The following is a 21,686-nucleotide window of genomic DNA, read 5'->3' as shown; positions in this document are numbered from 1 at the left end:
GTCATGTATGGATGTGAGAGTTGGACTGTGAAGAAAGCTGAGCACCGAAGAATTGATGCTTTTGAACTGTGGTGTTGGAGAAGACTCTTGAGAATCCCTTGGACTGCAAGGAGATCCAACCAGTTCATTCTAAAGGAGATCAGTCCTGGGTGTTCTTTGGAAGGACTGATGCTAAAGCTGAAACTCCAGTACTTTGGCCACCTCATGTGAAGAGCTGACTCATTGGAAAAGACCCTGATGCTGGGAGGGATTGGGGGCAGGAGGAGAAGGGGACGACAGAGGATGAGATGGCTGGATGGCATCACTGACTCGATGGACGTGAGTTTGAGTAAACTCTGGGAGTTGGTGATGGACAGGGAGGCCTGGCGTGCTGCAATTCATGGGGTCACAAAGAGTCAGAAACGACTGAGCGACTGAACTGAATAAGACCTTCTAACACCAAAAAAAGATGTCCTTTTCATCACAAGGGACTGGAATGCAAAAGTAGGAAGTCAAGAGATACCTGGAATAGCAGGCAAGTTTGGCCTTGGAGTACAAAATGAAGCAGGGCAAAGGCTAACAGAGTTTTACCAAGAGAACGCACTGGTCATAGCAAACACCCCCTTCCAACAGTACAAGAGATGACTCTACACATGGACATCACCAGATGGTTAACACTGAAATCAGATTGACTATATTCTTTGTAGTAGAAGATATAGAAGCTCTATACAGTCAGCAGAAACAAGACCAGGAGCTGACTGTGGCTCAGATCATGAACTCTTTATTGCCAAATTCAGACTTAAATTGAAGAAAGTAGGGAAAACCACTAGACCATTCAGGTATGACCTAAATCAAATCCCTTACGATTATACAGTGGAAATGACAAATAGATTCAAGAGATTATATCTGATAGACAAAGTGCCTGAAGAACTATGGATGGAGGTTCGTGACATTGTATAGGAAGCAGGGATCAAGACCATCCCCAAGAAAAAGAAATGCAAAAAAGCAAAATGGTTGACTGATATTTCAGTTTAAGATGAAAAAGTTCTGGAGATGGATAGTGTTGATAGGTTCACAACAATGTGAATGGAGTTAATGCCACTGCACTGTACCCATGAAAATGATTAAAACAGTATATGTTAAGCTTTTTCACAAAAACAAACAAACGAAAAAGCCCCTCCCAAACAGAAACTGGGTCTTCTCAATCCACTCCTTAAGATCTTCTAATGAAATTTTCTTGACATGTGCACACTGCTTTATTTATTCATTTTTGGTTACACTGGGTCTTCATTTCCGCACATGGGCTTTCTCTAGTTGTAGAGATCGGGGTGGGGGTGGGCAGCTCCCTAGCTGTGGTGCACGGGCTTCTCAGTGTGCTGGCTTCTCTTGTTGCAGGACACAGGCTCTTGTTGGGCGGCTTCAGTAGTTGTGGTGTGCAGGCTCGGGCTCCGCAGCATGTGGAATCTTCGCAGACCAGGGACTGAACCCGGGTCCCCTGCACTGGCAGGCGGATTCTTATCCACTCCGCCACCAGCAAAGTCCATGATCTTTTAATGATCTCTGCTTACACTTACCGTGGACTCCAAGGCCCTGCATTATCTGACTCATGTGTACTTCGACAGCCTCATTTTGGGAAGGAAGAAGGGAAGGGAGGGAAAAAGGGAGAAGTCAGAACGGAGGTCTGACTTTCAACGATATGGTCTGCGTCCTGTAACCACCTGCCTCCTATATTTGTAAGTTAAACTTTATCAGCTAATTAACCTCTGAGATCAAATATTTCAGCAAATTGTTTTCCAGTGTGACATCTTGCTGAGAATCCAGTTCTTAACTACATAACACGATAACTTCTTCAAGAAGAAAGAGACCCTGGGCAGGTAGCACCGGAAAGAAAAGCAGAATGGGAAACTGCAGTCACTTCTGACTTGTTCTAACTGAGGAAAATGGGGAAGCTTTACAGAGGAAGAGCTGTTAGAACTCTGCAAAGCTTTAAGAAGTCATCGAATTTCCACAGGTCGAGGACTGTAAAAAGGACACGGAAGGCAGAGGACAGCCAGGGCAAAGACAAGGAAAACTGCCTGGGGAAAGTTAGGTAGATGGAGGTGTGGAGGTAATGAAGTGTGCCCTGGAGGGGTGGGAGATGAAGCTGGGGAGGCAGCTCAGGACCTGAAAGGGAGGAGGGAATTAGAGCCACAATAAGGAAACTGGACTTTAAGAGAAAAAGAGGGCGAGTCACTGCAGTGCAGAAACAGAATCAAGGAGCAGCGGGAGTTTTTGGTGGAGAGAAAGGGAAAGGACTACATCGTGGGCAAGTACCTGGCACCTGAGCATGTGGGACTGAGGATGGGGAAGAGGGAAAGATGGCAAAGAAGGAGGAAGGTCTCTTCCTGGCCTGTGCTCAGACAGGGAAATTAAGAGACAGGGACCAAGGAGGAATTGAGAACAGCACTGACCTATGTACACCACCCTGTGTGAAATAGACAGCTGGGAGAAGCTGCTGTAGAGTTCGGGGAGCTCAGCTCGGTGTTATGTGATGGCCTATAGGGGTGGGATGGGGGTGGTGGAAGGGAGGCTCCAAAGGGAGGGGATGTATATATGCATATAGCTGATTTACTCAGAGAAGGCAATGGCACCCCACTCCAGTACTCTTGCCTGGAAAATCCCATGGACAGAGGAGCTTGGTAGGCTGCAGTCCATGGGGTCGCTAAGAGTCAGACACGACTGAGCGACTTCACTTTCACTTTTCACTTTCATGCATTGGAGAAGGAAATGGAAACCCACTCCAGTCTTCTTGCCTGGAGAATTCCAGGGACGGGGAATCCTGATGGGCTGCCGTCCATGGGGTTGCACAGAGTCGGACACGACTGAAGCGACTTAGCAGCAGCAGCTGATTCACTTTGTTATACAGCAGAAACTAACACAACATTGTAAAGCTATTATATTCCCATAAAAAAGAAAAAAAAAAGAGTAAGGGACCAGAGACAGATGTTAAACAATGGTGATAATGTTGGATGAACTCTAAAGAGCATAATCTGAACAGGGAATTATATTTAATATCTTGTGATAAACCATAATAGAAAAGCATAAGAAAAAGAATGTATGTATGTATAACTGAATCACTGCTGTACAGCAGAACTATAACACAACATTGTTAATCAACTATACTTCAATAAAACAAAACATTTTTAAAAAGAGTGTAGTTTGAACTTGGAATCAAGAGACCTTAATGAAAAAAGTAAGGGTGGGAGGGATCCCAGAGACCTTCAATAAGGACAGAGGTAAGAGGGCAGGCTTCCCTGGTAGCTCAGACAGTAAAGAATCTGCCTCCAATGCAGGAGACCAGGGTTCGATCCCTGCGTCGGGAAGAGCCCATGGAGAAGGGAATGGCAACCCATTGCAGTATTCTTGCCAGCCTTACCAGGCAGACTATGGGATCGCAAAGAGGCAGACATGACTGAGCCACACACACACACACACACGACAGCAGATTGAAGTTCCCAAAGGGCAGAAATTTCTGTAGAAAGTGATAGAAACTGATAGAAAGTGACCACGTGGGAGTACTAGGTTAGTATGGTAAAAGAATGAATGGATGCAAATAAATGGATCACTGGCTTTGTTTCAACCTAGAAGTTCTCCAGCAGTGAGATAATACAAAGCTCTGACCTTGGTCCTGTGCTGTTTTGTTCTCTTGGCTGAAGAAATACAAAGTATGCTTACCAAAGAGCTGTCATTAATTAGGGCTAGGGAGAAAAACGCTGGCCTTAGAAGAAGTAAGTTCCCTGTTAAGTGATTACTTAAATCAGAATTTAAGGGACTTCCCTGGCGGTCAAGTGGTTAACACTTTGACTTCCAATGCAGGAGGTATGGGTTTGATCCCTGGTGGGAGAGCTAAGATCCCACATGCCTCCCAGTCAAAAAACCAAAATATAAAACAGAAGAAATATTGTAATAAATTCAGTAAGACTTTTAAAATGATCCACATCAAAAAAAATTCTAAAAATTTGAGTAAATATCTATAAGTTGTGCTATTTAATACAAAAAGATTTATACAGACTTCTCACCTGAGACGCCTTCTAACTTCAAGTTCCCCAATAATGGTTATGTTACTCCTTATACTTAAGCACCTAAAAAGGTTCTCTATTGCCTTTCTAAGTACACTTTCCTCTTTGCAAGGCCCTGCTTACTTTGATCTTACTCTCTCTTTTTTTCCCCAGCACTTTTGAAAAGCTTTTCTCATTGCACACAGAGGCCATGACTGCTCTACTTCAGTGGTTTGAAGTTTAAATAACCTAAGAGCTGGATTTATAAGGAAATGGCTCTGAATTCCAGATCCACCACTTGCTGTGGGGTCTGTGGTAAGTTACTTGACTTGTTTCAGCTTTAATTTTATTGTAAAGTGAGGATGATGATGTGTTTTTTGAGGACTGTGCATGTGTGCGTGGGTGCTCAGCCACTTCAGTTGTGTCCAACTCTCTGCAACCCCATGTACTGTAGCCCTCCAGGCTCCTCTGTCCATGGGATTCTCCAGGCAAGAATACTGGAGTAGCTTGCCATGCCCTCCTCCAGGGGATCTTCCTGACCCAGGGACTGAACCCACATCTCTAACATCTTCTGCATTGGCAGGTGGGTTCTTTTACCACTGAGCCACCTGGGAAGCCCTTTTTGAGGATTAAAAATATCATATAAAAGTTCCCAGGGCTGCACCTGATACTTAGGCCCATTACCTTTCTTCCACATGAATCTTATCCCCTTCTGTCAGGACCATACTAATTGCTTTTGAACTGTTTCATGCATTTTCATTTTCTCATTACCACTAGATTGTTGTAGAATCCTGGAGTCTACCAGCAGGGGCCAAAAAGCTAGACTTCCTGTACCTATGGCGTTTGTCTATAAAATGAGAGAGCTGGACCAAATAACCCTTTATCATCAATGCTGTCATTTCAATTTGCCTTTTGTATCCCTGAGGTGGCTAGCACAGTCTGACACATAAATGTTTGTCAATTGAATGACTAAAATCTCTTTGCTGTTACTTCTCTCTTTTCTGTATATAGTAGCCATAAACAATATAGTAGCATTAAGGTCAGTATAGCAGGATCAACCAGGGTAATGTATATGAAAGTAAGTTCAAAATGTGAAGTTGTAATTATTATATGTGCATGCATGCATGCTCAATGGCGTCACTTCAGTCTATCCGACTCTTTGAGACCCAGTGGACTGTAGCCTGCCAGGCTACGTCTGTCCATTGGATTCTCCAGGCAAGAATCCTGGAGTGGGTTGCCATGTCCTTCTCCAGGGGATCTTCCCAACCCAGGAATCAAACTTGTGTCTCTTAAGTCTCCTGCATTGGCAGGCAGGTTCTTTACCACTAGTGCCACCTGGGAAGCCCAATTATTTTATATGTGTGTACATAAACTATATATTTATGACATTATAATATATGTATTTACAAGCAGTATGCATACCGAGTGCTAAGTTGCTTCAGTTGTGGCCAACTCTGCGACGCTATGGACTATAGCCTGCCAGGCTCCTCTGTTCATGGGATTCTCCATGCAAGAATACTGAAGTGGGTTCCCATGCCCTCATCCAGGGCATCTTCCTGACCCAGGGATTGATACAATCAGCATATATAGTATATATAAAGTACCATCCATATATATTATATATAAACTACCACATATATATGTATATATATATACAGTATATATAAACTACCATCCATCTCTATGTTGTGGTAGTTGTAATATAGAAAGAATGGTGGTAATAGAATAGAATTTGAGGCAATTCTAATTTATTCACCAGTATAATAATGAGGCTGGACTTGTGCTTGTCCAGGGTGATTCTCTGACAGCAGAAAGGTCCCTTGTCATTGGGAAATTATTATTTATTAATTTTACAGTGCATTGTACACAGAGTCCATGCTAGTCAATGTGTTAGTCAATGTGAAGAATATAAAGCTGATTTGGGCATGATTCCAATCTGGTGAGGGAGACAGCTAATATGAAGTTATCACCATAGTATTTAACCCTGAGAGATATTAAGCAGGGGAGGTTTTGCTCCTGCTGCCTCTTCTGCTTCAAGCCTTTAATCTGGCTATCCCCTTACCTCTCTCCTCTACCCTTTCTGCTTTATACCTGGAAACTCTTATTTATTCTTTAAGACAGTTGAGGTACAGAATGCTTCCACCCCAACACACACCTTACAATCACGTTACTAAAGGCCTGTATATAGCACTTCCTTTTACCTTGTACATCATGTGCAGCAATTAAAAAAAGTGTAAGGCATATTAAAAAGCAAAACAATCCACAATTTGAAGAGACAGTGCAAGCACCAGAAACAGATATCTAACCAGAGTTGTTAGAATGATCATACCAGGAATTCAGAACAACTGTGATTAATATGCTAAGGGCTCGAAGGGATAAAGTAGACATCATGCAAGAATGGATGGGTGATGTAAGAAAAGAGATGAAAATTCTAAGAAAGAATCAAAAATAAATGCTAGAGATCAAAAGCACTGTAACAGAAATGAAGAATGTCTTTTGTGGTGCTTTAGTAGACTGGTCATGACTCTCTGAGTTTGGGGATATGTCAATAGAAACTTCCAAAACCAAAGAGCAAAGGGAATAAAGACTGAAAAGAATAGAATAGAATATCCGAGGATTGTGAGACAACTACAAGAGATGTAAGATATGCAAAATAGAAATACAAAAAGAGAAGACAAAGAGAAAGGAACAAGAGAAATTTTGAAACAATAATGACCGGGAATTTCTCCAAATTAAGGTCAGACACAAAATCATAGATCCAATAAGATGAGAGAACAACAAGAAGAATAAATGTAAAAAACCCCTAGGTATACCACTTTAAAACTATAGAAAACCAAAAACAAAGAAAAATACAAAAGAATAAAACTTCTGGAAAATAACAGATGAAAATACCTTGGGTATGTCAAAGACACAGCACCAAAGTCACAGTCCATGAAGGAAATAATTGATAAACTGGACTCCATTAAAAATAAAAAAACTTTTGTACCCAAAAGATAATATCAAGAGAATAAAAAGACGAGGCAGTAAATATTTGCAAAAGACCCACCTGATAAAGGACTGTTATCCTAAATATACAAAGAACTCTTAACTCAATAAGAAAACAGCCTCATTTTTAAAATGGGCCAAAGAGTTTCATAGACTCCTTACCAAAGAAAATACACAGATGGCAAATATGCATATGAAAAATGCTCCACATCATACATCACTGCTGCTGCTGCTGCTGCTGCTGCTAAGTCGCTTCAGTCGTGTCCGACTCTGTGCGACCCCATAGACAGCAGCCCACCAGGCTCTGCCGTCCCTGGGATTCTCCAGGCAAGAACACTGGAGTGGGCTGCCATTTCCTTCTCCAATGTATGAAAGTGAAAAATGAAAGCGAAGTTGCTCAGTCTTGTCCGACTCTTAGCAACCCCATGGACTGCAGCCCACCAGGCTCCTCTGTCCATGGAATTTTCCAGGCAAGAGTATCACTAGGGTATTGCAAATAAAACAAAAATGAGATATCATTACACATCTATTAGAATAGTCAAAATCCAGCAAGTGCTGATAAGGATGTGCCATAGGCTGGTGGGAATGCTAAATGGTTTAGCCACTTTGGAATATAGTTTGGTGTTTTCTTGCAAAAGTAAGCATACTTTTACTGTTATCATATAATCCAGCAATCAAGCTTCTTGATATTTACCCAAATGAGTTGAAAACTTTGGTCCACATGAAAACCTGCACTTATATTTAAGACAACTTCATTCATAACTGCCAGAACTTGGAAGCACCAAGATATTCTTTAACAGGTGAATGGTATATCCATTGAGTAGAATATTGCTTAGCACTGAAAAGCAATAATCTACCAAGCTACAAAAAGACATGGACGAATCTTGAATGCATGTTACTAAGTAAAAGAAGCTAATCTGAAAAGACTATATACTGTATGATTCCAACCACATGACATTTGGAGAAGGCAAAATTATGACAGCATTAAAAAAAATCAGTGATTGCCAGGGTTTGGAGAGAGAAGGGGAGGGAGGAATAGGTGGAACACAGTGAATTTTTAGGGCAGTGAAAATATTGTGTAATATAATAATGATGGATACAAATCATTATACATTTTTCCAAACCCACAGAATGTACAATGCTAAGAGTAAACCCTAATAAAAGTAATTATGGGTAATTATGATTTGTCAATGTAGGTTCATCAATTATAACAAAGGTGCCATTCTGTTACAATAGGGATGAGGCTGTCCATGTGGGTGGGCAAGAGGGGTATGGGAAATCTCTGTACCTTCTTCTCATGTTGCTGGGCACATACAACTGCTCTTTAAAAGTTGTTTTTTTTTTTCAAAATACAGATGAGGCATCATTTTCTCCTAGAGACCCTATCTAATCAGCCCACCTCCTCCTTTCATTTCTTAGGCCATGAAATGCTCTCCTCTATTGTTGTATATTTTATCAGAATAAATATGGTCCTGTGTCCATATCTATCACTAGATAGTGAGTTCCTTGAGGAGAGAAATGTTACCTTACTCATCTTTTCTCCCCATCAATTAGCAGAACACCTGGCTCATAGTAAGAATTAAATAAATTAAATAAACTGAAATGAAATAAACAAACAGAAATGAAAAGAAACTCAATGGGACTAAGATCACTTTGTCAATTACTTATTTAGACATTGCCTTTAGGAATACTCAGCTTTTTAAGGTATACAAGAAGATGCAAGAAATTGTCTGCCAAAACTAATGTGGACAATGTCAAGTTACCTCCTGAGTTCCAACTTCCCACTGCATAGCAGCCTCTTAGGATTCTGGTTGCTGATTCCTATTCTTGACTGGTTCCAGCATCTGCTCTCCTCTGGTTTCATGGTTTTCTTTCTTGAGACCTGAAAATTATCCTTGACTATTCATCCATATTTATTTCCTATAAGACTATTTTCTTGGGACCCAAAATCACTATGTACAGTGACTGCAGCCATGAAATTAAAAGACACTTGCTCCTTGGAAGAAAAGCTATGACAAACTAGACAGAGACATTACTTTGCTGACAAAGGTCCATATAGTCAAAGCTGTGGTTTTTCCAGTTGTCATGTATGGATGTGAGAGTTGGACCAGAAAGAAGGCTGAGCATTGAAGAATTGATGCTTTCAAACTGTGGCACTGGAGGAGACTCTTCAGAGTCTCTCGGACAGTAAGGAGATCAAACCAGTCAATCCTAAATGAAATCAACCCCGAATATTCATTGGAAGCACTCATGCTCTGGGAGACAGTAAAGGACAGGAAGCCTGACATGCTGCAGTTCACTGGGTTGCAAAGAGTTGGACACAAGTAAGCAGCTGAACAACAACAGTCTTCAAAGTTGGTGAGCAATGAAAGCAAAGCACGTAGCCAGTGAGTTAGCTATCTAGGCGGGTGTGTATTTAGGCCTAGCACTGAGGCTCTTAACTCCTCAAGCACATTGTTACACTTATTATAGACATCAAGTTGATTGTTTAAATTTTTTGGGTACATTTAGTCAGAAATTAAACACTTTACTGTGGGGTTCCCCAAAATGGGGTGTTTGCTACAAACTCAAGAAAAATGTTCTTATGAATGTGAAGAATATATATATGTATACTTAAGGATACATTTATTAAATATATAGACCTTTCCAATGAAAGTTCCAAAGTATTGCTTAAAGATGATCTAAAATGATGGCAGTGGGACTTCCCTAGTAGTCCAGGAGTTAAGACTGCACTTCCACAGCTCATGCAGCTCAATATCAAAGAAACAAACAACATGATCACAAAGTGGGCAGAAGACTTAAACGGGTCTTCTTTCGCCAAAGAAGACATACAGATGGCCAAGAAACACATGGAAAGATCTTTAACATTACTCATCATTAGAGAAATGCAAATCAAAACTACAGTGAGGTATCACCTCACATGGTCAGGGTGGCCATCATCAAAAAATCCACAAACAATAAATGCTGGAGAAAAGGGAACCCTCTTGCACTGTTGGTGGGAATGTAAATTGACATAGTCACTACGAAGAACAGTATGGAGATTTCTTAAAAAACTAGGAATAAAACTACCATATGACTCAGCAATCCCACTACTGGGCATATACCCTGAGAAAACCAAAATTCAAAAAGACACACGTACGCTAATGTTCATTGCAGCACTATTTACAATAGTCAGGACTGGAAGCAACCTAGATGCCCACCAACAGATGAATGGATAAAAATGTGGTAAATATATACAATGGAATATTAGCCCTAAAAAGGAATGCATTTGAGTCAGTTAAACTGAGGTCGATGAACCTAAAGTCTATTATACAGAGTGAAGTAAGTCAGAAAAACAAGTCTCGCATATTAACAACCTAATATATGGAATCTAGAAAAATGGTACTGATGAATCTATTTGCAGGGCAGGAATAGAAACATAAAGAACAGACACAACTGGGGAAGGAGAGGGTGAGACGCATTGAGAGAGTAGCATTGAAACATATACATTACCACACGTGAAACAGCTAGCTAGTGGGAAGTTATTGCATGACACAGGGAGCTCAGGCCCCACAGGGAGCTACGCTGCTCTGTGGACAGCCTAGAGGGGTGGTTGGGAAGGGTAAGAGGGAGGTTCAAGAGGAAGGGGATATATGTATACTTATGACTGATTCACATTGTTGTACAGCAGAAACTAGCAAAACATTGTAAAGCAATTATCCTCCGATTAAAAAAAAGAAAAAAAAGACTCTGTGCTTCCACTTCAGGGGCACAGGCTCAGTCCCTGGTTGGGGAACTAAGATCACGCATACCACATGGCAAGGCCAAAAAAGATAAAATAAAATAATGGGACAATAAACAGTATTCATGAATCAGAAGACTCAATGTTGTTGCCATTTCTCCCTAAACATGTATGCAATGCATCTTAATCAAAATTATAAAAAGCTTTTTGAGGAAATCAAGAGCTTCATCCTAAAATTTATATGGAGGGAATTCTCTGGTGGTCCAGTGGTTAGGACTTGTGTGTTTTCACTACCAGGGCCTGGATTCAGGCCTGATCTGGGAACTAACATCCTGCAAGCCATGAGGCAGAGCCAATAAATAAATCAATACAATTTATATGGAAATGCAAATTATCTAGGTTTTCAAAACAGTTTTGAAAAAGAAGATAGCTAGAAGACTTACACTGACTGATTTTAAGAGTTACTATATAGTTATAGTAATTAAGATAGTCTGGTATTGCTGTAAAGATAGACATAAAGATAAATGGAAAAGTATATAAGTCTGAAATTGAATCAACTGTATTTAAATCTCATGGGTGGAGGAGCCTGGTAGGCTGCAGTCCATGGGGTCGCGAAGAGTCGGACATGACTGAGCGACTTCCCTTTCAGTTTTCACTTTCATGCATTGGAGAAGGAAATGGCAACCCACTCCAGTGTTCTTGCCTGGAGAATCCCAGGGACAGGGGAGCCTGCTGGGCTGCCGTCTATGGGGTCGCACAGGGTCAGACACGACTGAAGTGACTTAGCAGCAGCAGCAGCAGTATTTAAATAAAGTGGCCACGGTAATTCAACGGAAAAAAGAAAAACCTCTTGAACAAATAGTGCTGGGAAAATTGGATATCCATATGCAAAAAACTTGACTTTACTTCATACAACACACAAAAATTACCTTAAATAGGATTACTAATTGAAATGTAAAACTTAAAGCTATAAAACTTTAAAAACATAGGAGAAACTCTATTGTAATTAATAGTAGATAAAGATTTCTTAAAAAGAACTCAAAAATCACACACCATAAATGAAAGAATGATAAACTGTACCTTACCAAAGTTAGACTGTCTAAGGAAATGGCAACCCACTCCAGTATTCTTGCCTGGAGAATCCCACGGACAAAGAAGCCTGGTGGGCTACAGTCCATGGGGTCACAGAGTCGGACACGACTGAGCGACTAACACAACTAACACACATACCAAAGTTAAAAAATGCCTGTTCTTTGAAAGATACTGTTAAGAAAATGAAAACACAAGCCACAGATTGGGGGAAAAATGTTCCAAGTATATATATTGACAAAGGACTTTTATTATAAATATAAAAGAACTTTTACAACTCAGTAATAAGAAGACAGTCTAATATTTCTCTAAAAAGAGTTGAACAGGCACTTTGAAAAAGAAGATATATAAATGGCCTAAAAGAATATGAAAAGATGCTTAATATCATCAGTTCAGTTCAGTTCAGTCGCTCAGTCGCATCTGACTCTTTGCAACCCCATGAATCTCAGCATGCCAGGCCTCCCTGTCCATCACCAACTCCCGGAGTTCACTCAGACTCACCTCCATCGAGTCAGTGATGCCATCCAGCCATCTCATCCTCTGTCGTCCCCTTCTCCTCCTGCCCCCAATCCCTCCCAACATCAGAGTCTTTTCCAATGAGTCAACTCTTCGCATGAAGTGGCCAAAGTACTGGAGTTTCAGCTTTAGCATCATTCCCTCCAAAGAAATTCCAGGGCTGATCTCCTTCAGAATGGACTGGTTGGATCTCCTTGCAGTCCAAGGGACTCTCAAGAGTCTTCTCCAACACCACAGTTCAAAAGCATCAATTCTTCAGCACTCAGCCTTCTTCACAGTCCAACTCTCACATCCATACATGACCACTGGAAAAACCATAGCCTTGACTAGACAGATCTTTGTTGGCAAAGTAATGTCTCTGCTTTTGAATATGCTATCTAGGTTGGACATAACTTTCCTTCCAAGGAGTAAGCGTCTTTTAATTTCATGGTTGCAGTCACCATCTGCAGTGATTTTGGAGCCCAGAAAAATAAAGTCTGACACTGTTTCCACTGTTTCCCCATCTATTTCCCATCAAGTGATGGGAACGGATGCCATGATCTTCGTTTTCTGAATGTTGAGCTTTAAGCCAACTTTTTCACTCTCCACTTTCACTTTCATCAAGAGGCCTTTTAGATCCTCTTCACTTTCTGCCATAAGGGTGGTGTCATCTGCATATCTGAGGTTATTGATATTTCTCCTGGCAAGCTTGATTCCAGCTTGTGCTTCTTCCAGTCCAGCGTTTCTCATGATGTACTCTGCATAGAAGTTAAATAAACAGGGTGACAATACACAGCCTTGACGTACTCCTTTTCCTATTTGGAACCAGTCTGTTGTTCCATGTCCAGTTCTAACTGTTGCTTCCTGACCTGCATACCGATTTCTCAAGAGGCAGGTCAGGTGGTCTGGTATTCCCATCTCTTTCAGAATTTTCCACAGTTTATTGTGATCCACACAGTCAAAGGCTTTGGCATAGTCAATAAAGCAGAAATAGATGTTTTTCTGGAACTCTCTTGCTTTTTCCATGATCCAGCAGATGTTGGCAATTTGATCTCTGGTTCCTCTGCCTTTTCTAAAACCAGCTTGAACATCAGGAAGTTCACGGTTCACGTATTGCTGAAGCCTGGCTTGGAGAATTTTGAGCATTACTTTATTAGCATGTGAGATGAGTGCAATTGTGCGGTATTTTGAGCATTCTTTGGCATTGCCTTTCTTTGGGATTGGAATGAAAACTGACCTTCATCAGGGAAATGAAAATTGAAACCACCATGAGATATCATTACAGAACAACTAGAATGGCTAGGTGGCTCAGCTGGTAAAGAATCTGCCTGCAATGCGGGAGACCTGGGTTTGATCCCTTGATTGGAAAGATCTCCTGGAGAAAGGAAAGGCTACTCACTCCAGTATTCTGGGCTGGAGAATTCCATGGACTACAGTCCATGGGATCACAAAGAGTCGGACATGATTGAGCAACTTTCACCAATTCTTTAACTGATAATAGTATGCACTGTCAAGGATTTGGAGCAACTGGAACCCTCACACTGCTGATGGGGTGTAAAATGATCAACGCCTTTGGAAAACAGATGGGCTGTTTATTATAATGCTAAACATACACCTAGATCCAAGAGACCCAAGAAAGGAAAACACATGTCCATGCAAAGATTTATGACATGAACTTTTATCTTCATTTTATTTATAACAAGCAAAACCAGAAACAACCCAAATGTTCATTAACTATTGACTGGATAAACAAACTGTAAAATATACATCAACAGAATATTACCAGAAAATAAAAAGGAGTGAATTTCTGATACAGGACGTGAATGAATCTTAATGTATCATGTCAAACAGAAGAAGCCAGAAACAAAGGTTGATACTATTTATTGAAATTGAAGAAAGAACAAAACTAAAGTGACAGAAAGCAGATCAATGTTTGGTTATGTCAAAATGACTCAGGAGCCAACTGAAATAAGATCACTTGGGAACAATCTGGTTATCAATCAGTGTAATGATTGTAATGAATGAAACATCAAATGTGTTTCAATTTGTGCATTTATAATGATTTTAAACCATATACACACACAATGTTAAAAAATAGATAAAAATGTGACTAACAACTTTCAGTTGGGAAGACAAAAATGCTGTTATAATATGTTATTTCTAACAATATCTTGACTTAATCACAAAGATCTTAAAACTGAGAAATAAAATATATATTGACATTATGGCTACCGATGGAAAGAAATTGAGACGAATGTGTTAATGAAAACCTGTCAATTTGTGAGAATTGGAGTAAAATTTGTTTTCTGTTAAAATATTTCTTAATGTTGTTTTAACAATAAATATAACTTTGAAACTTTTCTGTAAACCATCTGACCTTGCTTTCTACCCACAGAAATTTCCTGGATTCACACTGCGTGTCCATTCTCAGACCACATAGCTTTCCTTCTTTCCTTTCATATCTGAAATGCCAGGGTCCCCAGAAGTCTCCCAGTTTAATGACTGTAAGTGGTGAAATGTCAAGTAGTCTCCTAAATTCAGGCCACTTGGGTGGTATTTTGACACATCTCATTCTCAAAGTCCTAGGCAGTCCCCTGATGGCTCAGTGGTAAAGAATCCACCTGCCGATGCAGGAGATGCAAGTCCAATGCCTGGGTAGGGAAGATCCCCTGGAGAAGGAAATGCAGGATTCTTGCCTAGGAAATCCCATGGGCAGAGGACGTGACAGGCTACAGTCCATGGGGGTCTCAAAAGAGCCACGCGTGAGTTAGCAACTAAACAGCACCAGTCAGTCCACAGACCTTTTGTCAGGGTTTCTATATTCTCTTCCTTTGGGTTGGCATTCAGTTGTGGGAAACCAGACTAAAGAATCCAGGTAGAATCATTAAACCTATCATCATTAATGGAAAAACAACTTGAAGGGCAAGCTCTCCTGGTAGCTTTCAATTTGTTTCATAGTCGAAAACAGCTATTTTTACCTATCACCAATTGTATGGTGATACGGAAAACTATGGAAAACACAGATCCTGAATGGGGCCCAGGGGAAGGGGAGGTTGTGTGTGGGAAGTGAGAAGTGAGATAGGGTTGCATACCCCAGAGTTATGTTCCTTCAGGGAACTGAGGGGACAGTGGAGGCTTAGAGCCAAAAAGAATTTTGCAATGACCTAGTCCATCCTTAGGAGAAGGCAACGGCACCCCACTCCAGTACTCTTGCCTGGAAAATCCCATGGACGGAGGAGCCTGGTAGGCTGCAGTCCATGCAGTCTCTAGGAGTCGGACACGACTGAGGGACTTCCCTTTCACTTTCCACTTTCATGCATTGGAGAAGGAAATGGCATCCCACTCCAGTGTTCTTGCCTGGACAATCCCAGGGACGGCAGAGCCTGGTGGGCTGCCGTCTATGGGGTTTCACAGAGTCGGACACGACTGACATGACTTAGCAGTAGCAGTAGTCCATCCTTCTCATCTTACAGACTAAGAAACAAAGGTTCAAGAGAGTAAAGTGAGCAGTAACCTTCAGACAAGAATCCAGGGTATTCTGAAGCCTAATTTATGGTCCTTGTCATGCTACCACCTGCATTTTTTAAATGCATTATTTAGAAAGCCAAAACAGACCTATTAGGAGACAACCTCTTCATGAATTTCAGGGTTTGGTGACATTGAGATTTTTGCCTTATTAAACACTAAAAAGAAGGTCAGTTTTCATTCCAATCCCAAAGAAAGGCAATGCCAAAGAATGCTCAAACTATCACACAATTGCACTCATCTCACATGCTAGTAAAGTAATGCTCAAAATTCTCCAAGCCAGGCTTCAGCAATACGTGAACCGTGAACTTCCTGATGTTCAAGCTGGTTTTAGAAAAGGCAGAGGAACCAGAGATCAAATTGCCAACATCTGCTGGATCATGGAAAAAGCAAGAGAGTTCCAGAAAAACATCTATTTCTGCTTTATTGACTATGCCAAAGCCTTTGACTGTGTGGATCACAATAAACTGTGGAAAATTCTGAAAGAGATGGGAATACCAGACCACCTGACCTGCCTCTTGAGAAACCGGTATGCAGGTCAGGAAGCAACAGTTAGAACTGGACATGGAACAACAGACTGGTTCCAAATAGGAAAAGGAGTACGTCAAGGCTGTGTATTGTCACCCTGTTTATTTAACTTCTATGCAGAGTACATCATGAGAAACGCTGGATTGGAAGAAGCACAAGCTGGAATCAAGCTTGCCAGGAGAAATATCAATAACCTCAGATATGCAGATGACACCACCCTTATGGCAGAAAGTGAAGAGGATCTAAAAGGCCTCTTGATGAAAGTGAAAGTGGAGAGTGAAAAAGTTGGCTTAAAGCTCAACATTCAGAAAACGAAGATCATGGCATCCGTTCCCATCACTTGATGGGAAACAGATGGGGAAACAGTGGAAACAGTGTCAGACTTTATTTTTCTGGGCTCCAAAATCACTGCAGATGGTGACTGCAACCATGAAATTAAAAGACACTTACTCCTTGGAAGGAAAGTTATGTCCAACCTAGATAGCATATTCAAAAGCAGAGACATTACTTTGCCAACAAAGATCTGTCTAGTCAAGGCTATGGTTTTTCCAGTGGTCATGTATGGATGTGAGAGTTGGACTGTGAAGAAGGCTGAGTGCTGAAGAATTGATGCTTTTGAACTGTGGTGTTGGAGAAGACTCTTGAGAGTCCCTTGGACTGCAAGGAGATCCAACCAGTCCATTCTGAAGGAGATCAGTCCTGGGATTTCTTTGGAGGGAATGATGCTAAGGCTGAAACTCCAGTACTTTGGCCACCTCATGCGAAGAGTTGACTCATTGGAAAAGACTCTGATGTTGGGAGGGATTGGGGGCAGGAGGAGAAGGGGACGACAGAGGATGAGATGGCTGGATGGCATCACTGACTCGATGGAGGTGAGTCTGAGTGAACTCCGGGAGTTGGTGATGGACAGGGAGGCCTGGCGTGCTGCCATTCATGGGGTCGCACAGAGTCGGATGCGACTGAGCGTCTGAACTGAACTGAACTGAACCACTAAAAACTGCCTGAGCCATGTGTGTATGCTAAGTGGCTTCATTTGTGTTCAACTCTTTGCAACTCCATTAACTGTAGCTGGCCAGGCTCCCCTGTTCATGGGACTCTCCAGGCAAGTATATTCGAGTGGGTTGCCATGCCCTCTTCCAACAGATCTTCCTGACCCAGTAATCCAACCTGCATCTCTTATGTCTTCTGCATTGCCACGCAGGTTCTTTACTACTAGTGACAGATGGGAAGCCTGTCTGAGCCATAGAGGTCTTCAAATATTTGCAGAGGCTAGTTTAACTAGTGTTCCCTGGGGGGCACACTTCCCTTGTTTGTATTTCTTAATTAAAAAGTTGAAAACAAGAAAATACACAGATAGGTCATAGCTATCACATAGGCACAAATTCAACCCTTGATCATTTATTCCTGGTTGAGCAACATTTAATAAGTATCTGCTATTCATTGGGCATCATGCCAGGTACTGGGAATCCACAGTCTCTGCTCCCTCAGAGCTTAGAATATAGCAGGGGAGACAGTATATTAAAGTAGTAATTACATTATAATGTGTTGAGTGTTAAAACTGAGGAAATTCAGGATTCCATGGATTTATCCCTGGAGAATAATTCAAGCTCTGTCTTCTGTTATCAATACATTTCCAGATTGCTTTTTGTACCATTGTCAGATTGGTATACCCCTCTCCCTTGGTTCTTGTCTTCGCATAGCAAAGATTTGCAATGACCAGCCACTTATAGCTCAAACAGATCAGATTTTATTAAGCAGGCAGTATTCTTAAGAAACTAGCTACAGCTGTTACAGCTCAAGTGGGAAACGAGCAGTAAGCTCCCAAGACCCAAGAGAGGGCAGACCCTGAAGAAGCCCCATTCCTCTTGGCTTCCCTTTTTATGCTTTCTGTCTCCTCTTCCTGGAGCCCGACTGGTCACGCCCAGGACAGGAGGTTCTGGCTCTGGTCCTCCACTTCCCCTTTTGTGGACTTAACCCCAACCCCCCACCACACCCGACCCAGTGGTCTGCCATCTTGGGCTCCTTTTTCTATTCTACCTGACACCATCATTTGAGTTCCCCAAACACAAATTCTTTTCAATAAAACATTTAAATCAACAATTTACCTACTGGTGTGCTATATATTGTGTGAACATTTGCAAGAGAATTCTAAGGTAAGTTAGTATTTTATAGGAGGACAAATTATTTTGGATTCTATATGCCTGATAAATCACTTGACAGCACAGGTCATCTGAAAAATAATTTGATACACCTTGAAACTTTAGGCTTCCAGATTTTCACAGCAATCCTTAACGGGTTTTGTCTGCAAAAACAAGCCCCCTGATCATTTTCAGAGCTCTGGAAGGCTCTAGCAATTCAGACAAGGGTCTGAATTGATCCCATTCATTTTTAAAGGGCCAGCTCTGGATGTTGCTCAACCAAACGTTTTGCTAACTATAGCCTGCGTTCATCTTTTGCCCCACCTCTTTGCTGTTACAGATCCTGCATTTATATAGCATTTAGCACAGGTCTTTTCATATTGACTGTACGTGTGTGCGCGTGACGCGCGCGCACACACACAAACACACACGTCTTCCCTGAAACTGGATGGATCTCTAAAAGAAAAAGACTCTGGCTCTCCATACCCCTGCTATGGTATTAGTTTAAGAGGCGGTCATCCAAAATCCGTACATTCATCACAGAAACAGAAATTCCACCCATGAATGTGAGGCACTGCCTCATTAACCTCGGGGCCCTATTTCCCTCCCTCTGGCAGCAATCTGGTTTATTCCACGGGGTGGAGAAGGAAGCCAGGTTGGCGGGGTGGGAAGGGAATGGCGTCAGCGTGAGGTCACCACACATTGTCCTGAATGCCATCTCCACGCTGCGGTGATATGAACGCAGGATTGAGGGATGCAGCGGAAAGAAAGATAGAGGCCCAAGTCGCGCAGACTACATGCAAAACAAGGGCAGGGCAGAGAATAAAGCAGAGAACTCGGAAGCGCCCCGCAGGACACCTGGGGGCTAGTACCAAGCGCCCGCAGAAAGGGAGAGCAAGCAGAAGCAAGCAAAGGCCGGGCAGGATAGGGCGGGACTTCCGGAATCCATTTGCCTGAGTGGCAGGGGAACCGGAAGTGGGGGCGCTGCAGCGGGTGCTGGGGCCGGAGGAGGGACGCGCCGGAGCGGGGCCGCCGGGACTGAGCGAGCGACAGACGCGCCACCCGCCGACGCCGCAGCCGCTGGGGGCCCGCACGGACCCTGTGCCTGAGTGAGTGCATCTCGAGGCGCGGGAAACGGGCGGCTGAGAGGCGGGGGTCGGAAAGGGCTGCGGTTTGTTATTGTGCGAGGCCCCGACCTCGCGTCCCCTCCCCCACCCCACCGGGCCCCTCCCCCCGCGCCTCCCCCCCGCCCGCGACCCTCGGGGGGCCTTCGCACGCACGCGCAGTCTCGGCGGGCCCGGCGGCGGTTCGCCCGCACAGGCCACCGGGCCTCCGGACCGCTCGCCGCGCTCCTCGGAGCCCTGCCCCAGCGCCCCACCCCCAGGCCTGCGGCTTCCTCGGCCGCCCCGCCTCCCCTCCGCTTCCCGCGGCCGAGCCCCGTGGCGGGGCGCGCCGCCCTGACCGGCCCCCCGGAGGAGGCCGCCCTGCGTCCTCCGCCGCTCCCCGGGCTCGCCGCCGCCTGCCCCGTTTCCAGCCACATTTCTGCCCCGGCGTCTCGGCCGCAGCCTTTCCCTCTGTCCCCGAGGTTGAATCTCTGACCCTTTTCTCCCCTTTCCTCTGTCTTGAGAGGCTCTTGGCGCGGACCCAGACCAGTTGCTCTTGCTTTTAGACGGACCACCTTTTTCCCCCAGACCTTTTTTTGAAAAATTTCAACTGTGCAGAAACTTACTCGTTGCCTCCTTTAATATATTCAAAAATAGACTGCCACGACTCAGAAGAGCTTATTTCTTAGAGGGTTGTCCAGTCCATTATCACCTCATTTTAAAGATGAGGCCCAGCGAGGCTGGTGATTTGCCCAAGGTCAACCAACTTAGGTAAACCTATTGGTGGACAGGTTTTCTTAGATGCTTTTTATCTGGTCCGGGTCCATGTACCAGATCAGGATCTTCTGGCCTTCAGGTTTGTGATGTACCCGTGGCACAGTGACTCACTGTTTTGCTTTCCATGACTCCCAAGCCAGCGTTGCTTTTCATAATGTGTATACAAACATTTAGGAAACCAAACACATGAAGCTTCGGACTCTTTTTAGAGCTTACCCACGGAGAAAGGGAAGACCGCCCGGACCCACTATGAGCTCTCATTTCGTTCAGCCTTAAGTGAGGGGTATGATGGGGGAGGGGGGGTGATGTGGGGGAAGTGCTAAAGGTGTGGAGAGAACATGGGTATTGTCCCCCTAAGCATTCCAATATGCCTTGCCTAGGATATGCCTTGTGTCTTTAGATTCTTCTCCTGGGCACATTGTTCTGATATAAAGGTTGCCTCCTTGTGGGGCAGCAGGGAAGGAGTATGAAATCGTCTTGCTTTAATGTGTTGGCTTGGGCATTTGATAATAAATTATGGATGTGCTGAAACCCGGGGACCCATCCACCAGTCCACTGAGGCAGGGTACTCCGGATGAGGCCTGTCTTCTCCTTTAGAGAAAGCCTGCCAGCTCTCTCTGAAAATGAGGAGTCTTAGGTCAGAGTGGAAACATTCTAAATCTTTTTAATTCTTAGTGCGACTTTCCCTCTCCATCTGTTTCCTGACTCAAGAAGCATCCAGCTCAGCTTGAGGGTTTATAATTCTTTGTTGTTGGAACTAGACACACTACACCACTCTGGTACAAGCATTTGGAAATTCTGGTACTATATTTTCATAGTCTGAGTTAAATAGAGAAGACGGAAAATTGGGAAATGCTGTGCAAGTCTCATCTTCCCAGAGAATTCATTTTAATGGACAGTTAAAGTTTGCCTGGAATAGAGTCTACTGATAAGTTAATTTCCTCGGACCTTTATCTCCATTCTGCTGGGCTTTTGTAACTGAACTTGCTGTTTGTGATCGCAGAAGCTAATGGCTTGCTGCATGAGGGCAGTTAATTACGAATCAGTGAGGTGAGATGGGAGTCACATCCCTCTCTGGTGGTGTTTTTTTCCTGTTGTTACTAATTACAGCTTTCAGAATAACTTCCATGCACTGCCCTGGGTTGCATAAGGTGATCCATTAGACTATAGGAAAAAATTTAGAATCTCTTTCTACATGCATTTTTTAGGAATGAAGTTTTTATTACCTTTAGTAATATTTAATACACAGGTTAACAGCAATTCACAACTGATTTATAACTATACATATATCAAGGAGCATTTCAAAAAG

At 42.9% G+C, this 21,686-nt stretch overlaps 1 protein-coding gene across 1 annotated transcript in view; it reads left to right on the top strand.

Moving 5' to 3' along the window:
* The first annotated feature begins 19,199 nt into the window (after positions 1-19,199).
* PAFAH1B2 (platelet activating factor acetylhydrolase 1b catalytic subunit 2) overlaps positions 19,200-21,686 on the top strand; it is a 28,750-nt gene continuing 26,263 nt past the window's right edge. The window contains exon 1 of the mRNA XM_027563645.1: positions 19,200-19,606. The gene's annotated coding sequence lies outside the window, so the exon portion shown is untranslated. The remainder of the gene's footprint in view (positions 19,607-21,686) is intronic.

This window comes from Bos indicus x Bos taurus, chromosome 15 (assembly GCF_003369695.1).
Source record: "Bos indicus x Bos taurus breed Angus x Brahman F1 hybrid chromosome 15, Bos_hybrid_MaternalHap_v2.0, whole genome shotgun sequence".
Taxonomy (NCBI): domain Eukaryota; kingdom Metazoa; phylum Chordata; class Mammalia; order Artiodactyla; family Bovidae; genus Bos; species Bos indicus x Bos taurus.
This window is presented reverse-complemented; position numbering and strand designations above follow the sequence as displayed.